Genomic DNA, 17,528 nt, shown 5'->3' with positions numbered 1-17,528 from the left:
TCAACAGTCGAGTTTAATCAAAAGGAAATGACAAAAATTAATATGTTTCCTAGCATTCATAATGAGGAAGTATTCTCAAATTCCAATTGGACCTTGTAGAAAGTAACTAATTGCAGTTTGGAGACACCATCAATCTGAATGTTGAGGAGACTAAAGTTTCTATTTCTGCCACAGTTATAGAACTCAGTGAATCATCTTGAAACTCGACAGAATTGACTCGACTTGACGAGATTGCAAGCGAAGTCAGTGGGGAATTTGATTTCAAATGTGATTCAGTGTGACTCTTTGAGTCGACTCGTTGACTCTCAACGTCCCAAACCAAGTCATTAGCCTAAGAACAATTCTTTTTCACAATAAGCATACAAAGAAATTTGAACTAGCAACCTCCCAAATTGCAGGATACATATACCACCAGCACTTCATTGCTCGTGAACACGTTTACTTTCTTGTATATATAGTATGCAAAGATGACTATTTTACTGATTAAAGCAGCTATTTATTTCATCAGCAGCATCTATGACTTATCCCAACTAATTGGGATTGGGGACATGAATCTTATTCTGCCAATCCACTCTAACAAGGGCTTTGGAATGTCCTATTGTGCAGATTCGTGATGAAAATTATTGCAAACTCCCACCTTAAATCAAGCTTCGGAATCACGCTCTCGCTCCCTCTTCCTAGCCATTTATACTTGCTAACATTTTGAAACAGACACTTCCCGGCTTCCTCACCTGAATATATGCTACTTTGGTTCATGCAACCACACTCTGGCTGCCAACCTAACGCAACCCTCCTTTATCTAAGCATGGGACTGGCAAAGAGAGCACAAAAACTCTCATAGACGCATGCAATAGAGTATTACATAGTTTGATTACAATCAACGAGTTAACAAAATTTTATTTATTAATTAGTGGATATTGAGCCAAGTCATGTAAAGATTCATCTAAGTCTTTGAATCAACCTGACCTATTTATGTTAGATATGGGCCCTGGAGGCCCACTTGTGGGCAGCCACTAGTGGGTGGGTCCTACATAGTTTTTCCATGGAATATCTCCGAGTAGATATCCCTTTAGCTATGTGCATGCCTCTCTCTCAAATTGGGATTTAATTGAGAGGGGATAAAGATGAGGTTGGATATAAAGACCTTATCCCTATTGTAAACCAACTCTTCCTAATCCTCTCGGATTCTCTTTATAAGAAGAAGAACTCTCTCAGTGTAGAGGCATACCGAAACTACAGAGAGGAAAAATCAAGAGGAATACGAGAAAATACCCTATTGTCCATTAAGCTTCCATATGTTCTAAACCCTCGATATGCCATCATACAAACACCAACCTGATAAAACTTAGAAACGGAATCGCCGGGATTGACCATCAAATGCATGGAAATTACCGCGAAGTGAAGGGAAATGACCGTGAAGTGCATCGAAATGACCGTGAATCTAAATGGAATCGCCGGAATTGACCATGAAATGCATGAAAATGACCGTGAAATAAAGCGAATTGAACGTGAAATGCGTGGAAATGACTGTGAAGTGAAGGGAATTGACCGTGAAGTGCATCGAAATGACCGTGAATCTAAACGGAATCGCTAGAAATGACCGTGAAATGCATGGAAATGACCGTGAAGTTAAGTGAATTGACCGTGAAATGCATGGAAATGACCGTGAAGTGAAGGAAACTTATTGGAAATTGAGCGGGACAAACTGAAAATTGAGCGGGCTAAACTAGAAATTGAGCGGGCCAAACTAAAAATTGAGCGGGACAAACTGAAAATTGAGCGGGCCAAACTGGAAATTGAGCGAGACAAGCTGAAAATTGAGTGGGACAAACTGGAAATTGAGCAGGCCCAACTGAAAATTGAACGAGACAAACTGGAAATTGAGCGGGCCAAACTGAAAATTGAGCGAGACAAACTGGAAATTGAGCAGGCCAAACTGGAAATTGAGCAGGCCAAACTGGAAATTGAGCTGGACAAACTGAAATTTGAGTGGGACAAACTGGACTACGTGTCAAAATTCTACGTGATAGGACAATATTAGCTTTTCCATTTTGGTTTACCATAGATGGTTCACATTCAACTGGAAAAAATAAAGGTTTATATATTGGTAGCTGGGAGGTTCAAATGACAGGTTTTCTGGGACCTGCTCTATCCACCGTTGGACACAACAAACTAATAGTCTGGATTAAAGAATTATGCGCTTCATTTATTTGAGATGAAAGACGGTTTATACTGTCGAAAGATGTGTGCTAATCATCACATGATTCCTCCTCCACTGTGATGAAACACGTGGGAGATGTCAACCATTCATCAGATGGGTCTAGAACATATGCCTCACCTACCCCAGAAAGCCATCTCTATCTCCTTACATGGCGACCCACGGATACAAATATTAACTATAAGGGTCAGGTCTATTTCATGACCCAACCAGTCTGATTTGCGAAGATCTAAAACCCAATCTTAAAACGACCTATATCTAAGCATGTCAGCATCCCAATCTTAAAACGGGGTCAGCTACAATGGGTCATTGATGTATTGTAACAGGACAAATAGGATTATAGCTGTTGGATTTAGGTCATATTGGAACGATATCAGTTTGGCCTGCTCAATTTCCAGTTTGACCCGCTCAATTTCCAAACTAAAATTAAGCGGGACAAACTGAAAATTGAGCAGGCCAAACTGGAAATTGAGCGGGCCAAATTGGAAATTGAGCGAGATAAACTGGAAATTAAGTGGGCCAAACTGGAATTTGAGTGGGCCAAATTGAAAATTGAGTGGGCCAAACTGAAATAGAGCGAAACAAACTGGAAATTGAGCGGCAAAACTAGAAATTAAGTGGACAAATCGAAAATTGAGCAAGCCAAACTGAAATTTGAGCGGAAAATCGAAATGAGCGGGACAAATTGAAAATTAAGCGGGCAAATCTGAAATTGAGTGGGACAAATTGGAAATGAGTGAGCCAAATCGAAATCGAGTGACAAATCGAAAATTGAGGAAATTGAAAATCGAGGGGGACAAACTGAAAATCGAGCGACAAACTTAATTAATTTAAGGCGCCAAACCGAATATCGAGCAATGCTTTCAGAGTACGCATATCTTTCCAATATGACCCAATCACGATGAATGTTGGCATAATCCTACGTGTCTCTACGAGATACATCATATGACCCATCTTGAGTATAAATCCCTTTATTAAATTGGGATGTGCACATAGCGTTAGATCAGGTGCTTTAATTGGGTATTAGCTATGTTCGCAATCGGTGGTTGGTCCCAAAACTGTCATGACCTGGACCAACGTGGATGATAGTCTAATCTTATATGACGCTCCCACTATAAGATAGACCTGTTATGGCTTTAGTGGTAGGTGAAGGCATATGTCACCAAAATCGAATGAATGTTGTCATCTCCCACGTAGATTTCACACGGGAGGAATCATTGATCCGATTTAGCCCACATCAATCTTTCGATTGTATAACTCATCTTTCAATTGCCCAATAAATATGCACTATTCGTTAATCCGGACTATTGGTTTGTTGTGTCCAACGTGCAATTTTAGTATTCCCAAATTCATTGCTCGTCAATTTTCGCTTTGTCCCGCTCAAGTGTTTTAGTCCTGAAAACTGTTCATTTAACCTCGCTCAATTATTCAGCTTAGTCCTAGATTTCCATATTAGTTTCCTTCACTTCAATGGCATTTCCATGCATTTCACTGGTAACCAAAATACAAAACTATCACTGTCCTTCCATGCATTTCACGACATTTCTAATGATTCCGTTTAGATTCACGGCTCATTTCAATGCACTTCACGGTCAATTCCCTTCACATTCATTGGTCATTTCATGCATTTCATGTTTAATTTCCGCGATTCCGTTTAGATTTACTGTCATCATTTCCATGCACTTCACTTCAATTCCCTTCACTTCACGGCTCATTTCCATGCATTTCATGGTCAAATTCGCTTCACTTTTCACGTCATTTCCATGCATTTCACGGTCATTTCCATGGATTCCGTAGATTCACTGGCATTTCGATGCACTTCACTGGCCAATTCCCTTCATGCATTTCACGCATTTCCATGCCAATTTGCTTAACTTCACTGGTCATTTCCATGCATTTCAGGTCAATTCGCGATGATAGAGACTGACTGGCATTTCGATGCACTTCACGGCCTGTCAACTCCCTTCACTTCACCGTCATTTCCATGCATTTGTTGGTCAATCCCTGATTCCATTTTCAAGCATTTCATCGCTTGTTGTCCAATGCCCACCCCCAAGATCCTTAATACTCGATACATTCCCGCCTCAAGCCCAATCCTTCAATGTCGTGGGTCCAGTCCATGTTTGGTTGAACCCGCCCAACTTTCATCATTTCCTAAAATCATATATACGTCAAGAACTAATTTTGGTTTAGAAGATATTCTTGTTATATGAATAAAGAAAGAAATGAAAAAAGAAGACAATTTTTTTTTATATGCTTATATATACATATTTATATAAATATGTGTTAGAGAAAAATGTAGGTAGAATAAAATTCTAAATGTAAAAAAAATTATAAAAATTATAAAATAAAATAAAAAATAAAAAATAAAAAGAAAAGTACACAGGATACGGCTATAGCTACGGTTATAATCCGTAGCCATAGCCTTTTGTTTGAATCGGGGATCAATCGCGGATTCCGCGATCCATCCCCAAATCCTACAGTGAGCTGCGGTAGAATAGCGGAATCCGCGATTCATCGCCGATTCTAGTTTTTTTTTTGTGAAATTTTCATTGCTTCTGTGGGCCCCACCATGAGGTCTGTGTTATATCCAAACCGCCCATCTATTTGGCGAGCTCATATTAAGGCTTGAGATGAAAAATAAGATAGATCTAACTATCAAGTGGACCACACTGTAAAAGGCAGTGGGGAATTGAACGTCTACCATTGAAACCCTTTTAGGGGTTATGGAAGTTTTGGATCATTAGGAAATTTGTTCTTCCTCTTCATCCAGGCCTTTGTGACCTTATGAATAGATTGGATGGAAAATAAATGTTATGGTGGGCCCTATAAAAATTTTAACGGTGAAAATCAATTTCTACGCTGCTCTTTGTGGTGTGGTCCAGTTGATCTTTGGATATGATTTTTTTATTTTTATTTTGGATAATGCTCCGAAATGATCTCGAAATATGGATGAACGTCGTGGATATAATAAATATATAGCTGTGGGGCCATGTAACTTTGATATCTTTTAAGCCGTTCGTACAACTCTTAGTTGCAGGAGCGTCAGCGCTCGTCTTCGCAGTGAAAGGGAGGGGTAGTTTCGTCCTCAAAGGCGCTGTCCGCACGTGCTAGTCTAAGTTGGTAACTAAAGTTTGTATTCCTTCATAAAAACCGCTGGATAAAAGGTTTTGTTTACGGTGGTCATTTTCTCGCCCACGATCTATGTCCATGACCATATGAACTGGTTGGATGGTTTCAAGCATTATTATCACCGACTGCTACTTCTGGTGTGGTCCATTTGAGCTTTGGATTTGCATTTTTCTTTTTTACAAATATCCTCAAATGATCTATAAAAATGGATGGACGGATAAATCACATACATCACGGTACTCCCCAAGGAGCTCCTGCCTTTGCCCACCTCAGCTCAGGACAAGAAGGGGAATACTCCGTCCGCGTCCCACTTTTTCCTCTCATGTGAATGTGGTCACGTGAGTATTGGATCGATCTCATTTTGTCTCATCCCCTACAAACGGATGCACGGGATGGATTTTTCACGGACATCACAGTGGGCCCCATCCGGCTTCGAGCGCAGGAATTGCCTTGCAATCCGTGTACGGCAAGTTTCTTTTTCCGAGCGGACAAAACGGATGGACAGCGTGGATGTGGGCCATATACATCAAGGTGGGCCCACAGTAAGGGATCCGTTGCCATCAAGGTGGGCCCCACAAAGAAGCAGATGACCAGCGGTGGAGAGTACTGCTAATAGTTTACGACGCAGGACTCGGTACACGTCGACGCGTTCAGATGATCTGAACCATTCATTGAATGGGCATCACCCTAGATGGATGGAAAACACAAATAAAATAAAATAAATAAATAAAAATCTCCACTTTGGAATATTACAGCACTTTTCTCATTTAACTATTTTCCTTAGAATCAGATCGTCTTTTTAACCATCATTTCGTGGGACAGAGATCTGAAGTTCAGGTTCTTACGATTTCAAAGATTTTCTGAAGAGTCACACAAGGTGTTAATCTCATAGATTAACGGTTTTGATTACAGAACCATCCCCCAGATGTACGGAATCATGCACCTCAATAGATGCACTGCCGTTTCTTCCGAAAGCGGAATTGGCTGGTGTGCGAAGACGAGCGCTTACGCTCCCCGAGCTCCGAGTTGTACGAACGGTTCAAAAGAGTTCAAAGTTATATGGGCCCCATAGTTATGTATTATCCGCCACGTTCATCCATATTTCGAGATCATTTCAGAGCATTATCAAAAAAAAAAATCATATCCAAAGATCAACTAGACCACACCATAAATAGCAGCGGCAAAATTGATTTTCTCCGTTAAAAATTTCGTAGGGCCCACCATAACATTTACTTTCCATCCAATCTATTCATAAGGTCACATATACCTGGACGAAGAGGAAAAACAAATTTCATATTAATCCAAAACTTCTATAACCCGTAAAAGGGTTTCAATGGTAGACGTTCAATTCCCTACTACCTTTTACAGTGTGGCTCATTTAATAGTTAGATCTGTCTTATTTTTCATCTCAAGCCTTAATATTAGCTCGCCAAATGGATGGATAGTTTAGATATAACACAGACCTTATGATGGGAACCACAAAAGCAATAGGATTCCATCAGGAAATATATATATATACACTGCCAGATTGCCGCCGGTACGGTAGTTTGGCAGTTTTTTTTTTTTTTTCCTCTACCTTTTTCTCTAATATATATTTATTTAAATATGTATGTATAAGTATATAAGAATTTTTTTTTTCTTTTTATTCATTTCTTTCTTTATTTATTTAACAAGTATATTTCCTAACTTACAATGAGTTATCTGACGTACCATATATGATTTTGAGGTAGAAGAAATTACTTTAGCCAATTAGCCTGGTTATTTTTCAAGATTCTATAAGATCGATGGTTGAAAATTCATTTCATTCACTTCGCGGTTAATTTTAATAGTTCGTGGTTAATTTCATTCATTTTATTCACTTCAAGGTCAATTTCAATTAATTCGTGATGAATTTCGTTAACTTCATGGTCAATTCCATGCATTTCACTGTAAATTTCGGCGAATTCCCTTCACTTCACAGTCAATTCCTTGAATTTCGCGGTGAATTTCCTTTACTTCACAGCCAATTCCATGCATTTCGCAGTGAAATCCCTTCACTTCATGGTCAATTCCATTCATTTCACAGCCAATTCCCTTCACTTTGCGGTCAATTCTATACATTACGTGGCGAATTTCGACGAATTCCCTTCACTTCATAGTCAATTCCATGCATTTCGCGGTCAATTCCCTTCACTTCATGGTCAATTTCATGCGTTTCGCAGTCAATTTCCTTCACTTTGCGGTTAATTCCATGCATTTCGTGGAGAATTCCGGCGAATTCCTTTCATTTCACAATCAATTCCCTTCACTTCACGGTTAATTCCATGCATTTCGTGGTGAATTCCCTTCACTTCATGGCCAATTCCATGCATATCGTGGTGAATTTCATTCACTTCGCAATCAATTCCATTCACTTCGCGGTGAATTTCCTTCACTTCTCGGGCAATTTCATTCACTTCGCGGCCAATTCCATTCACTTCGTTAACTTCGCGGTGAATTTCATTTACTTCATAGTGAATTTCCTTCACTTTGCGGTCAATTCCATTCACTTTGCGGTCAATTCCAATGATTACGATTATAATCCGTACTCATAGAGAATCCCAGCTTTCAGAAATTATATTTCTAATAAAGCAGGAGCATTTTCTAAGGCTATGGTTATAGCTACTGTTATAATCTGTAGCCACAGGACCCCGACTTTCAAAAATCAAATTTCTAATAAAGCAAGGGCATTTTGATCCAGCCAATGTACATCTAGACAGAGGGAAGTATTCTTAGAAACTAAGTATCGGAGAGCCCGATAAGGTACCCGGCTCATGAGTGTGTCATATGGTAACAAAAACCCTAATACCACGAGTGTGGTGGGCGCGGCTTTAGTAGATTTCCGGATCCACTGAGGTGGGTGAGATCCCTAACCGTGGGCTGCACTTTGATGTATGCACCTTATATCCATACCGTCCATATGTTTTGAAAACTCAAATTAGGGCATGGTCCCAAAAATAAATTGGATCTAACTCTCAGGTGGACCATAATACAAGAAACAGTGGTAATCAAACGTTAAAAACTCCTTCCTCATGGGCCATAAAGGATTTGGATCAAGCTGATATTTGTGTGGTCTCTACATCCAGGTTTTTGTAACCTTATCAACAGGTTGGATGGAAAATAAACATTCCAATGACCCTTGAAGTTTTTAACGGTGGGGATTCAATCACGGCTGTTTCCTTTGGTTTGGTGCACCTAAGATTTGGATATGCTTCATATTGGGATCATGACTAAAATGAGCTGTTAAAATGGATGGACGGTGTGGATGTGAGTCGTATACATCACAGTGGGTCCATCCAAACCACGCCCAACCGTGGTGTGTGGGGCTGTCCACTGTACACGTGGCATGTACCTAAAATACGACTTATCTGAATCGATTGATTAGACAATTTTAGCCTATTATTTAATGGATTTACTCGTGTGAAAGTTCACCACCATTTTAAAATATGGCTGTGAATCTCCATCAATGCACGTGCACACATTACCATGGATAAAGCGCAAACAAAAAAGCTGCCGTTAGCAGATATTGAGCGTCGATCTATTTAACCCTCCATTCTTTGATGGGTGTGATTTTGGAAATATGTTCCCCCAGAACGTGCCTCACGGTAGGGTGGTCAGGATAACCGTACATGAGCGCCAAATGTGCGAAGAACCAACCTTTCCAAAATGGTGGTGAACTATCACACTTGTGTAGCGAGACGTTCTTATCTCGAATTGGACCGTCTATTACTTTTTGCTTTTTTTTTTTTTTATCATCCATTAAACGTCCACCATTCTGGAAAGTAGGATCACACTCTCACTATAATAATTGAATTGTAATCCATACCGTTCGGATTATGGTACAAGACACGTGTATCGGTGGGATGCATCCGTGCAAGATAGTAGTGGAATAACGCCAAGCAACCTGTAATTCATCCATTGACAATGGTTCCCAGGTACGTATGGAGGTTTTCAGCTCTGAAAGTGGGGCCATGGTTCATGATCCAGACCATTGTTTAATAATATCCCACCGCCGAAAATCGTGGGTGTTTTTAGTTGGACGACTTTGGTTGGAAATCGGATTGCGTACTGAGTGACTCAGTACGCTCTTATCCTAATGAGTAAACTCTGTTGGGCCCAGTGTGAATTCATGTGGTTTATCCACGCCGTCCATCCGTTTTTTAGATCATTTAAGAGGCTGAGCTCAAAATTGAAGTATATCAAAATCTCAAGTAGACCATACCGATGGAAACAGTGGAAGTATTGATTTTCACCGTTGAAACCTTTCTAATGCCCCAGTTATGTTTATTTGCCATCTAAACTGTTGATAAGATCACGCAGACATGGATGAAGGAAAAACACAAATATCATCTTGATCTAAAACTTCTGTGGCTCCAAGAACTTTTCAAAGGTAGACTTCAATTAACGCTGTTTCAGGTGGTGTGGTCCACTTGAAATTTTTATATGATTAATTTTTGGTTCAAAGTACTAAAATTATATGATAAAACAGATGAACGGAGTTGATATAATGCATGAATGGCGGTGGGCCCCAAAGAGTTTACTCAGTACGCTAAGCGTACTGAGTTACTCGGTACGCAATCTGCTTCCCTTTGGATGTGTTGGTTGAATTTTTTTCATTCGTTGGTACGTATGGTGTTGGGGCGTACCACATCTTGTTACAATTTGATCCACTTTGAATTATTGGGATAAGTTTGATAGAAAGACCCGACTGTCATTTATGACGGAGAACTTAAGCAGTTTAGTTGGAAATTAGGTTTTGTATCTTTAATGAGTTGTTTTTATTCTTTTAGTTGAAAATATATATATATATTTTTTCACATGAATGCCGCATAAGAAAATTTTGATTTTGTACCATTTGTTGATGCATATGTTGGCTGCAAAAGGGGATCCTCCATTGCCAAAGTTAAATAGGCAAGAAAGGTCTAGAGAACCTAAGGTTTTAAGGTGTGAGATCCTGCATACCGTTCATTATTAGTGATGCTCTTATTTATAGGTAAGAGGATGTAGTGGTGTGAAGGGAGGCGTCTTCATTTAGCAGGGACATATAGTAGTGAGATTCAGATCCCGAACATATTGTGAGGATCTTCCTAGATCCTTGGTTGAAATCTCGGATCTATCTGTACTACGGATCTTTTTAGATCCTCGACTGGGATATAGGGTAGATACCATCGAGACCAAGTTGGTACTGGTAGAAGAGAGTTTATGAGAGTCTGAAGTGAACGGTTGTTCTAAAGAGAGGTTGTGCCGACTTGACTCCTGGTCTACCCGTCTTTGGGATACGTAGCTGAGCAGAGGGGCCGAACTCTTTTCCTTAGTAGGATACAGGTGGGATATCGGAGATGACTATCCTCTTCATCTTGTTGTACGGCGGAGGTCGTACTTCAGGAATCTTTCCCAAGAGATGTTCCGAGCACCGGCTAAGAAAATGGATGGGTCTGTGGAAAGGCTCGATGTCGGTTAGGGTTGTACACGAGCAGAGCTAGTTCGGTAGCTCGCTTGACTCGACTCGGATCGAAGCTGAGTTCGAGCCGAGTCGAGCTGATTTTTGGAGCTCGAAACGAGTTCGATCTTGCCCCGACTCGACTCGAATACTGCTCGAACTCGGCTCGACTCAATTCGACTTAGCTCGACTCGGTATAGGGTATATATACCCTTCAAAAAAAAAAAAAAAAACCTACCTGTTTTCAAAAACCATCTCAGCCCGCACGAACCCTAGACTCTCCTCCCTAACCCTCTCTTCCTCCCTCTCTCTCAGTCGGCTAAGCTAACCTTCCTCCTTCTCTTTATCTCTACTCTCTCCCTCATCTTCCCTTACCCGTACGACTGCACCGACGCACAGCCGTCTGATCTCCCTACTCTCTCCTTCCTCCCTCACTCACACGGTCCTCTCTACTTGTCTCTCTCCCTCCTCCTCCCTTACCCGCACCGCTGCTCGGCCGCCGTCCGATCTCTCTATTCTCTCCCTCCTTGGAACTCGGAACTCGGCTCGAAAACTCGAACTCGAAATAGGCTCAAAGACTCGAACTCGGCCAAGCCGAGCACGAGCTGCTGTTCCGAGCTTGAAGGCCGAGCCGATCCGAGCACGAGCAGTCTGAGTCGAGCACGTGCTAGGCATAGCCGGCTCGACTCGACTCGTGTACACCTCTAATGTCGGTTGAAGACAGAGAGATGCTTTCTACTGATGGTCGACCCAGGGTCTTTCCGTGAGATGTAACAGAGTGTCCTTCTTAGGCCAATAAGGAGCTCCTTGATTATGACTGACGTTGACCGAGCTTCTTGTACTGTGCATCTATGTTCGAGCTGATTTTTCCTTGATAGCTAATCCATTTTCACCTATAATACAATAGAAGAGTGTTGTTAATATAATATTCCTTGAGAATACTCCCTTCTTTGCCTCCCACCGTTTCCATATCAGTGCTACGAATAGGCTTTCTCTTCCCATTCTTCCATATCGTATAAGTCTTCTCACCATTCGCCGACTATTGCACTGGTATTTTCTCTTATATCTCAATCCTCGCTCCTATAAATTGAAGAGAAATATGTATATTCCTACAAAGTGTCATTCTTATATTACATAATTGATTTTTTAAAAATCTATATTTTGGTTAACTATATATCCCCATCATTTCATGCATTTATCTTTATCATTTCTGTTGTTTAATTTCCATCTTGTGTAGCAGATGCCTCAGTTAATCTTAAAATGATAGAAGAAATAGCTACTTGGAAAATGTATGGACATGGAAACTAGTTCCACCACCTAATAGTCATCATGTATCATTGTCTCATGGGATGATCCGTTGAAATGGTGAGGTTTTTCTGAAATAGTTGGATTTTAAATTCCATGAATTGGATGGCTTGGATTATCTGACATTTGTTATTCAAATAAAGAGAAAAATACCAAGATTATTCCATAGAAAAATGTGATGCGGATTTATCCTGTTAGATAGTCAAATAGGCCACAGTTACACGTAGACAATTGATAAGTTTATCTTTACTGTCCACATCTTCTCCATACGCGCCGCTCAATTTGGGACACGTGGATGACCGAGTCTCACTCAACAGTGACCCGCGGGACACTGGCGGCATCAAACCTTGGATTCTAGTGGCAACCCACCGCGTATATTTTATTTTATTTTTTCTTCTTCTTCCGTCACTTTCACAAGAGAATTGAAATAAACGCCCTGGGACCACCATCACTAGACTTTAGCAACTGGTATTGAACTATACGAGTGGGTGGGTTCCACATAAATCACAAAGCTGCCCCGCAAGACTATTCTTACAGCTACTTTGTAGTCGGTTGTATACAATAAAAGGCTCCGCCCCAAGGGTGGTCGATTACGGTTCCCATTTTCGTTTTGCGTGTGGGGCCAAAGGATAAGTGATCCAAACCATTGATGTTATTGTTTAAAAGTATGTTATTGTGGTCCAGTTTATATAGGCATCAGGGAAAACGTTTCTAACTGATGGATCATCAAGGCCCGTTCGGATTAATAATCCAACTGTTTTCTATAGCTTATAAAACATAGACTTATATTAGACCGCTCGTACTGTGATTACACCATCTCGCGATGGAGCGTGCGAAGTACGAAGTGTGCCAATTAGTGCTACTATAGTCACACTACCTGATCCCGAGCGTGTAGCACTGGAATATGTAGTCCTTGCGTTTCAATCTCTAAAACTTCCAGTAAAAATACTACACACACCTCCACGTATAAACCACGAGAAGTTTTTTCTCATTTCCGATCCCAAGCATAAACTGTACTTTTTCATTTGATTTTTTTTTTTCAAAATTGTTTTAACGGCAAAACGAGAATTCAAAAAAATATACAATATTTTTTATTTTCAAAAACTAAATTTCAGTGGATATGGCCCCACCATGGATTATCCATGTACAAAACAAACCCAAATTTAAAAAATATAAAGCTCTTTAATTGAGGGTAAAAGTATAGCCACTTGAGAGAGAAACCAAGCACGACTCACTTTCAACGAACATCAAAGTCAAATATCAAACAACTAGAACTTCTGAACCGGGGATTTTTACTGCGTCAGCAATCTATTTCAGAGGGATAAGGTGCTACCTGGGTAACACCCAGGTAACACCTTAGGGCTTGTTTGGCTGGACCAATCCCACGATATTAGGAGGGATGGGATCGCAATATTCCGGGATATGCATGACGAGCCAAATAGACCCGGTGAACTTGTCCTAGGATATAAACAATCCCATGGATCTTAAAGCAATCCACTGATATCACCATCATTACCTTAAAATTGATCCCATCCCTTGGTTGGACGGATTGGAAGGTAAAATCCCAGGATATGCCAGGCGTGCCAAATAGACCCAGTGCACTTGTCCCGGGATATAGCAATCCCATGGATCTTAAACCAATCCATTGACACCACCATCATTACCTTAAAATCCATCCCATCCCTCCTAATCCCATGGGATTCAGCTGGCCAAACAGGCCCTTAGTGGGTGTTACCCTTACTGTGTTGGGCCCACCTTGATGAGTGTAATGTATATCCATGCCCATCCGTTTTTACAACTCATTTTAGGACGTTGTCTCAAAAATTAAGCATATCCAAATCTCCATTGGTGAATTGTAGAGCACAAAACTTTTGGATCAAGTTAATTTTTATATTTTAGCTTCATCTCGGTCTGGTTGACCTTATCAACGGATTTGATGTTAAATAAACATTACGGATCTGCTTACAATGGGTCCTGAGAAGTTTTTTATTGGTGGGCATTTAATTAACATTGTTTCATGGGTGTGGTCCAACTAAGATTTGGATCTACTTAATATTTGGGACTACGTACTAAAATGAGCTGAAAAAAATGGATGGACAGTGTGGATATACAACACATTGTCAAAGTGGGCCCCAAGGTAAGGCTAACACCTCCGGGTAACACTTACTCCGCTCCCAACGGTTGGGATGAAGGAACCAATGACCAACTTGTAGACAGTTAAAAACAGAGAACCAGAACAGTACTTGCAAACTTTTCGCCGGAGCATTGAATGATGGTGTTGAATTACTGGGAGAAATGACCTCATTCAAAAGTTGTTATGTTAACTTAATATACAATGTCACGCCCCGGACTCGGTAACCGGACTCACAAGGAACCCGATGGTCGGTTCTGGCCACAACAGCCTCCGTAATACCCCATTCTCGACTCCTGAGGCAGGTTTCAATCCTGGAATCCTACAAGGAGGATTTCCATAATAGTATAATCATTTTCAATGCGAGCATACCCAAGATCACAGCAAGTACATCTGAGAATAACAAGGGCACATATCCAAAATCTACTATAAATTTGAACTTTTACAAGTTTACATCAGGTTCAAAAGAACATACATAAGGTAATAAGAAAAGAGGGAGAAATCAGCAAAACTGGAGTCATCACTGCTCAACTCTACTCCACGCCCTGCTGCTACGACGCCTGCCTAGAATCTCCTGCACGCATCAATCGTGCATAAGCTTATAGAAGCTTAGAGGGTAGTGAAAGTGTGTGTCAATGGTGCACAGAAGAATAGTATGAGGTACAAGGAAAGAAACATGCTTAATGAGAATATCATCAGCCTTACCAAGGCTTATCATGAATACCATGCAATGAGTACTGGGAGCCATACTAAGACAATACATGAAAGGGCTTACACAGCCAATGCTAATGCAATGCAAGTAATGCCCGTGCTCATAACCAAACCATATGTCAAGTATATTTCCAATCATAAAAAAATCACCAGGGTCCATTACACTACTGAATGACTGCCACTCTACAGACCTTGCACAGTCAAACGAGCGTAAGGGACCTCACTACCCGCCTATGGACAGCCAATCACTAATAAGACCTAACGGTAGCGAACTCATTTCACGAGCTGGTCAGACTCAGCCTAATAATGCCCTCCCTCACAGGCGGATAAGGCCACATCCCTATCCAACCGACTACACGACAGTGGGAGTCACGGCTTACAGGTGTAAGGCCCTCGTGCACTCATGTTTCCACCCAGTCACGGCGTTGGAGCAGATCCTTAGTACTATGGAAGTTTTGAGAATTTCACCCATGGGCATCCTATGCACCCGGTATGCTTAAACATCATTTTCGGTGTCCACACGTCCAGCCATCCACCAATATCCCTATGGAGGCAAGGCCCTGATGAAGCGAGAGCGAATGTCGATCATACTATGCAATGTCATATGCATGAATCACACAAACAGCCATGCATCATACCTAAACATCCAACATGCTCAAGAGGGGAAAACTCCATCCCTCACAATACCCTGCCCAATGGCATAACCATGACTAATCACATCTCAGCCAAGCATGCATATGATGCGTATGGGAGTGGGCCATGAAGATGAACAAGAAATGCCAATGCAATGAAGATGTTCTTCCCTCCTCACTAGTAGGGTGTAGGTACTTAAACAGTTTCTCAAAAGGAATGTAACCTTAATGGGGGCCCAATAGCCTGGGGTAGCCCACGATACTAGATGGATAATGGCATGGGCATAAATAATAAGAATGAGCCTAGCAATGGTCTATGGTGGACCTTTAAGCACCCATAGAAGCAAGAATGGGCCTAACAAGGGCCTAGAGTGGCATATCAAGGTGGACATTCAACCACCATTGTCCCCTTAAGGCGGCCTAATAATAATCTGCCAAGGATTAAGGCCCGTAGCCCAAGCATCACCATAAGAAAGAGATGGGCAGCTATATACATATAGATATATCACATGTTGGGCCTCGATAAAGTAGCCCAAGGCTACACATAATTCATAGGCCCAATAGGGGCAATATACAGCCAAATCCACATGCAATAATATGAGCCCATAAGAAAGGTTAGGGCCCAAACATAAGGACCACCAAGCCCATACATTGTGGTGGGCATAGTGGGCAGCCAATTACTCCAACACATGGGCGAGAATCGTATTCAAGATAAGTAAGTTGGGCCTAGCCCAAGATTTTAGTTATTTTGGTGGGCAACTAAGGGCCCACCCACTCATACATTCCAGCCCACTAGCCCAACAGAATACCATGGAGAATAGAACCAAAGAATCCACTGGGCCCATCTAAAGGTTCCAGCCCATTTGGGCTTACAAAGAGTCCAAAAATCCGGTTACATATAAATACTCATATAGCCCAAACAAGGTGAGCCTCAATGATGCATTAACTAAACCCAAAATTTATGGTGTAAAGGCATGAATTATCCTACAAAATTCTCACAATATGGTGGGTTATACAACTCATCTAGGTGAGCCCACAAGGTAGGTTGGAGGGCCAGCAAGGTTGGACGCCCCAGCCTGGGTGTCCTTGCCTAATGAGCCACTCCAGGCCGCACCACCAGCAGTACAAGGGCCCGATGGCTCTAAAATTTTACAGGGTAACACTTTCATGGGTGAGACACGCTTTCAAAAAATTTCAGAATTTTTAGACACCTATAAATATTTTAATTAATTCAAGTAATACGGTCTATCCAGAAAATCGGACTGACTTGGACGTCCCAACGTGGTGGGCCAGTCCAGCCCTTGCCACGGTGTGCACAGGGGTCTATTGGCCCCAAAAATTTGTAGGTGGGTCCCACCATGGGTAGGCCACCTCTCTATAAATTTTCATAATTTTTAGACACCAAAAAGTATTTTAATAAATTTTGGAATTCCAACCTATTCAGGGTGAAATGCTGCTGGAAAAATAGTTGTCCACTGTCCTGAATTTGGGTAATCCAAATGAGTGGGTTCTGAGCCTCCAAAATTTCTGAAATTTGAGCCCAAGGTCCCTCATCAAGTTACAACAAGATGGAGTCTAGAAAAGTGGCTCACCTATAGAAGAAATGTTTATGAATTAAAGCTTTTATCAGATTTCATTGTTGGACTGCACATCAGAAAATTAAAGTAGTGTTGTCCCTGATTTGAACACCCCAACGGGGTGGGCCCAAGTTCTCCAAAAATTAGGAAAAATTAATTCAAATCTCCCTATACAAGTGCACTATAAGGTAGAGTTCACAAAAGTGGCCCACCATTACAGAAACTATTATGTATTTATGGATTTCTAAACTGCAATGTTGCTGGACAGTGCAAAAAATCTGGACTGTCCACCCCACTTGGGCCACTCCTTTGGGACCTCGATCAAGGTCAGATAGAGGTAAATTTTGGGGTACATCTAGGTGGG

The sequence above is a fragment of the Magnolia sinica genome, chromosome 4, assembly GCF_029962835.1.
Source record: "Magnolia sinica isolate HGM2019 chromosome 4, MsV1, whole genome shotgun sequence".
Lineage (NCBI taxonomy): Eukaryota > Viridiplantae > Streptophyta > Magnoliopsida > Magnoliales > Magnoliaceae > Magnolia > Magnolia sinica.
This window is presented reverse-complemented; position numbering follows the sequence as displayed.